This window comes from Helianthus annuus, chromosome 12, assembly GCF_002127325.2.
Source record: "Helianthus annuus cultivar XRQ/B chromosome 12, HanXRQr2.0-SUNRISE, whole genome shotgun sequence".
In the NCBI taxonomy this organism is placed as follows: Eukaryota; Viridiplantae; Streptophyta; class Magnoliopsida; order Asterales; family Asteraceae; genus Helianthus; species Helianthus annuus.
The window spans coordinates 15,590,670-15,596,669 of record NC_035444.2 but is presented as its reverse complement, the minus strand read 5'-3'; positions in this window follow the sequence as shown (position 1 = coordinate 15,596,669).

Genomic DNA, 6,000 nt, shown 5'->3' with positions numbered 1-6,000 from the left:
TCGTATGATCATTGGGGATCTCGTCCGCATCTCTTCGCTAGCCACCTTCCTTCACGCTCCAATACCGAGGAGTTTTCCTTGAAGTAGCTTCGTTCATCTATGTGATGTCTTAGTTGTGGCTCTTCCGTAGTAACCATTTGCGGAGCTATGGGTGTGTCCACAGCGACTCATGAGTGTCTGCGGTTTTGTCACCCCATACTCGCTTGAAACGGGTGTGTTGCTCGGATGTGGCTCTTGAAGGATCAGGAGTCAGGGTTGCTGATGTGCATGCGCGTACATTCCCTTCCTTCTTCTTGTTGAAGGAGTTGTTTATGCACCCTCTGTGGTTGTGAACCGGACAGGAGGGATTTGAAGCTTGAATAGAATGAAGGCAATGTGGTTTACCTGTTTCTGAGACGCGGTTCAGTCCAAAGAACAACGCTGGTTCTGAGTATCTGACACACCTGTACGGGCTCGTGTGTGTCATCTCCGCATATTCCACGTGTGCTCGTGGGTATGTGCGGACATGTTTATACCCCCTTAACCATGGAAAGATATAATTTTTTGGCTATTTTATGGGGTATGTAAAAAAAACGACATGCGGTATGGGTTATGGTGCGGTATACCAGAGAAACCGCATGCCGCTTGTGTTTGGATAATGTTGTCGCTTTTTGTTGTATACGTGGCTGAGCGCACGTGTGAGTTGGTGGAAGTTGGTGAGATTTTCTGGCATGTGCTGAAATGAAAGGACATTTGCATTGCCCGAGGTCATTAAATGCACTGTAGCAGGAGTGTAAACGTCTCTTTTGTCAGGCGCGTGGACGGCCACGCGCGCGTGGTAACCGTCAGCGGAAACGTCGCTTGACACGTGGTGCCGCATCATTCGCTCTTTTTGGACGTGATGATTCAGTTTCCATACTGCATTTATTGCGATGAGTATATAAGGGGAAACCGTTCGTGCTTTCCCCTCACTTGTTCGAAATTTCAAAATTTTTCCGGTGAGAGAAACAATTCCTTTGTCTTCTCCGAAAAGATTTTCTGAACTTCCGGTGAGGTTATTTTGAGTTTTTCCACAAACGTTCTTCCCTTCGTCCATATTTCTGATGGCTGAACTGTTAAATGTACACAATGTGGAGGGTGAAACCCCGAGGGCTGATTTTTTCACCGAGGGTAACCTTCGATTGCCGGTGACAGTGTTCGTCGCTGAGGTATTAGAGTACTATCATCTCCATATTTCCCAACTAAGTCCATTTGGGATGTTCCGGATTAGGAACTTTGAGTACACCTTTCGTGCCCATGGGTTAGACATTACCGTTGAGAATTTCTGGCGGTTTTACCAGTTAACGGTGAACACTGGATTTTTCTCCTTTAATCAACGACATGGGAGTTTGAAGTTGATGACACCTCCCAAGGGTGTCTCAAAGTGGAAGACGAAGTTTTTTTTTACGTCAAAGGCTGTGCGGTCTACGCCCATATGACTTTCCGGGACGTAAATGTGGGTGTTACCGATGAGGATATTCCTGTTGCCACCGCGAAGACTGTGGATTGGTTCTCTAGGCTGCGGCCTATTGAACTCAAGAAGTTAGACAACAACCAGTTGTGGGTGTTGCGGATGATGCTCAGTAGGCCGGATAGGAAGGCAAGGCCCGTTCTGCGGGAAAAGAGTGGTGGTAAGCCTGTTACTCTTGATTATTTTCCTTGCTTCTTTATCCCTTTAGTAATGTGTATGTGTTTTATCAGTGAATGCGGTTGGCCTGTGGAGGATGTTTGAGCCCGATTTTGAGGGCAAGTTGAATGCGGTAAAAAGAGGGAACCGGAGCGAACAGCTGCTGGTGGTGGTGAATTGAAACGTTGGAAGCTGCAGTCTAAAAGGGCTGCTCCGACACAAAAGAAGCCTTCGGTCCCTGCTGGTAAGTGTATAACTTTGCAAGTGTTTTGTATGCACAACTTGTTTATTGATATTACTTTCTTTGTATTGCAGAACCACAAGATGCAGGATTCTCTTTCTTTGATGCTCCCTTGTCTCCCTCGCATACCACAGCTGCGGATGGGGGGGGGGTACCAAAGGAGCCTGTGGCACCTTTTGTTAAGGTGGTTCCTGATCCCACCGTGCATGCGGAGAAAACGGTGGAGAAAACTGCGTCCCAGATTTTTGATATTGTGGATTCCTCCAACAACCTGATCAGTCCAAATGATGCTGAGGGATTGGACTTGAGGTTTTCTGATGTTGGACAACAAAAATCTGGAGCTGGATCGCAGTAGTCTCCAACTGCTGAGAAGGTTTCTGGTTCCGCATCTGGGGGTGCGGGTTATGAAGGACCTCCAATTCAGCCTGGAGAGTCTGAGCTGGAGTACTATTACCGCACGTACACCCCGGATCGGAGTACTAGCTATCATCGTCCCCCCTGGAGCGTTATGCAGGGGTATGATATTTCTAATGATCCTTCTGCGTGCAAGGAAATTCTGGGTGGTCTGGGCATCCCATTTGAAACTGCTCGTGCCCGTTCTGCGCCCCGTGAGCTGCGCATTAATCAACTTTCCACCATGCTGGTGGGAAGTTCCATAGTGGCGAATGCCATTTTGGAAGATTACAGGGTGTTAGGCCGCAGAGAGGAGGAAACTGCGCGCTTGCAGGCCGAGGCGGAAGAGTTAGCGGGAACTGCTCGTGCGGGTGCGGAGCAGCTTGATAGGGATAGGGCTGCTTTTGAGAAGCAGAAACAGACCGCAGAGTGGGCTACAACTGCTGAGCTGAAACAGGTTCGTACTCTTGCTAAGTTACTTTCTGATGAACGCAAGAGTTGGAATGAAAAAACTTTCCAATGAGCGCAAGACCTGGAAGGAATCTTGGGCTAAACAGAATGAAAATCTGTTTCGTGCTCGCCAGGAGTTGGCCAATCTTAGGGCGGCAAACGCTGCTTTAGCCAAAGAGAAGGCTGTGGCCGAGGCAGCTGCAGGCAGGACTAAGGAGGATGAGGCCCGGACCGCTAAGGCTCTTGAAGAGGCCAAGAAAGCGGGGGCTCGTTTTGCTAATGCCCTTGATGAAGCGAATGCTGACCGTACTCGCTTAAACCAGACTGTTGTGAGCCTTCAGGTGTGATTTGTCTTTCTTATATTATCATTCCTTCTGCCTTTTGAGAATGTTTACTAATTTCGTGCAAACTGTTTCTTGCTTTTGAAAGGCTGAGGTTCAGACTCGGGAGGTCAAGGTTGCAGACCTCACGGCCCGCGTGACTGTTGCTGAAAAGCGGGCTAATGAGACTGTCTAGGACAGAGATGCTCTGACCTCTTCGTTTAACCAGCTTGAGGCTGACCGCGAGTGGATGCGGAGTCGCGGTATTGCATGTGTAAGTATTCCGTGCCTTTGTATCACATGTTTAGCACGTGATGACCTTATTATTCTTGTGTTGCAGATTGTTGAGTCTATCATGGATGCCCCTGAAACCGCAACTGGTTTAGACTTGGTCAAGCAACGTGCCCGCGATGCCGGTTTTAAAGCTGGTTATAGCCGCTGTATCGGTCATATAAACGTCATGTCTAAAGGCGGTTATACTGAAGAACGGTCCGGGTTTCGTGATGTGGACACCGAAGCGCTTCTTGATGCGGCCGTTGCATCTTTTTATGACACGTCTCTCTCTTGTGTGGAGAAGCTTGACGAATGCTTAGAGGCCGCGGATTATGTAGACCGGTTGCGGATGCTATATGCCGACGCGGAAGAGGAAAATGCTGCTGGTGGCGGCCAAGATGGCGCGGGTACCAGTGGTACAAAATAGGACTTAGGTTGGCCTGTGTGCCCCTTTTTTGTTTCCCTCTTGTACATGGAACTTTATGTAAATCCATTGTGCACCACGTGGGTGCCTGAATTTTTTGAATATAAAGTTTGTTGCTCAATTTATACAAGTGTTTTTACTTCTTGCATGTTTGAACGTGTGTATGCGGGACCCTATCCATTGTGAATGGGGTTGAGTATACTCCATACCGTTATCGTATGAGTATGCGTCAATTCCCTTGCTTGCCTTGTTAGGTTTTAGGAACTGTGTAAGTGTTGTAAAAACTTGTCCGGAACTCTACCCATTGTGAATGTGGTTGAGTATACTCGATACCTTTGTCGTATGAGTACGAGTCAATTCCATTGTTTACCTTATTAGGGTTCAGGAATTGTGTTAAGTTTTGTAAAAACTTGTCTATCTGACCGGAGAGGCACTTAATATTCTGCCTTTTGTTGGCCTATTACAATATTTGTGTGTGGTTAGCACTTTGTGTGGGTATCGCGAATGAAGATTTTGCCAATCTGTTTTTGCGGATACCGCAAAGTGGAACACGCATTTGTAATAGTATTGACTAACAATATTGCATTGAATTGCTCGTTTATTTATTTGCAAATGGCCTGCGGCCCGATGGGTTACATGAAAATGTAAAAAACATGGCTTACATGTAACAGCGTCTAAGCTGTTGTGCATTCCATGTACGTGCGATAGGTTCGCCTTCTAACGTTTGCAACTTATACACGCCTTTGCCCAAGACCTCATTGATGACGTAGGGTCCTTCCCACTTGGGGGCAAGTTTTCCTGGGCATTCAGCATTAGATGCTTCGTTGTCCCGGAGGACGTAGTCTCCCGGGTTGAAAGTACAAACGCGGACGCGTGAGTTGTAGTATTTTTCAAGTTTGGATTTGTACTTGGCCTCGTTGATGGCAGCGTTTTCACACCTTTCTTCCAAGAGGTCCAAGTCAATCCTGCGTTCCATACTGTTGTCTATTTTTTCAATAGCCAACATTCTAGGTGAAGGGATGCCTACTTCCACGGGGATCACCGCTTCTGAGCCATAAACTAGGCTGAAAGGTGTCTCCCCATTGCTCGTTTTTAGGCTTGTGCGGTGAGCCCATAAGATGCTTGGGAGTTCATCGACCCAGCCACGCCTGGCTGTTCCCAACCTTGCTTTGATGCCTTCGACTAGACTTTTGTTGATACTCTCAACCTGGCCATTCCCTTGCGGATGCGCCACAGATGAGAATATGTGTTCAATGTGTAGTTCCTCTAGCCATTTTTGAAATTCGTTGGCAGCAAAGTTGGTGCCGTTTGTTGGTGCATGTTTGTGACAACAGCTTAGATTTGGTCTTTGGATATCTTGTAATTAGTTAAACGATAAACAGTTAGCGGGTTTAGCTTTGTAATAGTTAGTTGTAATGTTTGGGCTAACTAAACCCAACGAATTGGGTGATGGGGGGCGAATTGGGCCTGTCCAATTCGCAGCCCAGGAGTCTTTAACCTAGCCCAGTTGTGAACCTTGTGTTATATAAACAAGGTTAAACATTAGGGTTTAGGTTAATCAGCCAAAACAGTTGTGTGAGAGAGCAATTTCGTGAGAGACATAGTCTTAGACGAATTAGGGTTTGGTTGATTGTAATACGCAAGTTTGATAATCAATAGAAACCCGGTTTGAAAGTGATTTGCTGTTTCTGTTTCCTACACGTTTTCTGCTAATTCTGATCAAGAGGATTCCGCACTCTTGATTGGAAAGACGATTCTGTGACGATCCATAGACTCAAGGGGACCTACAATTGGTATCAGAGCGTTAGGCTCTTGATTGCTCGGTTCAGAATTGTTTGCTGCAGAAACAGGGAGTAAAAAATTCGAAATTTTTGAAACCTGATAATTAGGGTTTTTAAAATTTTCGAAATTTTGGTGTGTTTTGATTCTGATTTTTTTATTTTTGTTGACTGTTTTGATCTTCTGGTTTGTTTGTTTGGTGGTTTGCAGGTTTTCTGGAAAGATTTGGCTGATTCTGGAATAGTTTGTGGCTGATAGACTTGAAGATTCGAAGACTGTTCTTCGTGTTCTTGAGTTTATTCAATCTGTTCTTGATAAATTTTCAAAATTTTTTGCTGATTTGCTGCTTTGATTTTGCAGGAAGTTGTTAGAAAATCCAGAAAATCATCAAAAATTTCGAACAGATTGACTTTCCATAGTTACTGGGCGAAATTGGCTGTTTCTGGCGAATTTGACTGATCTGCGAAATAAATCA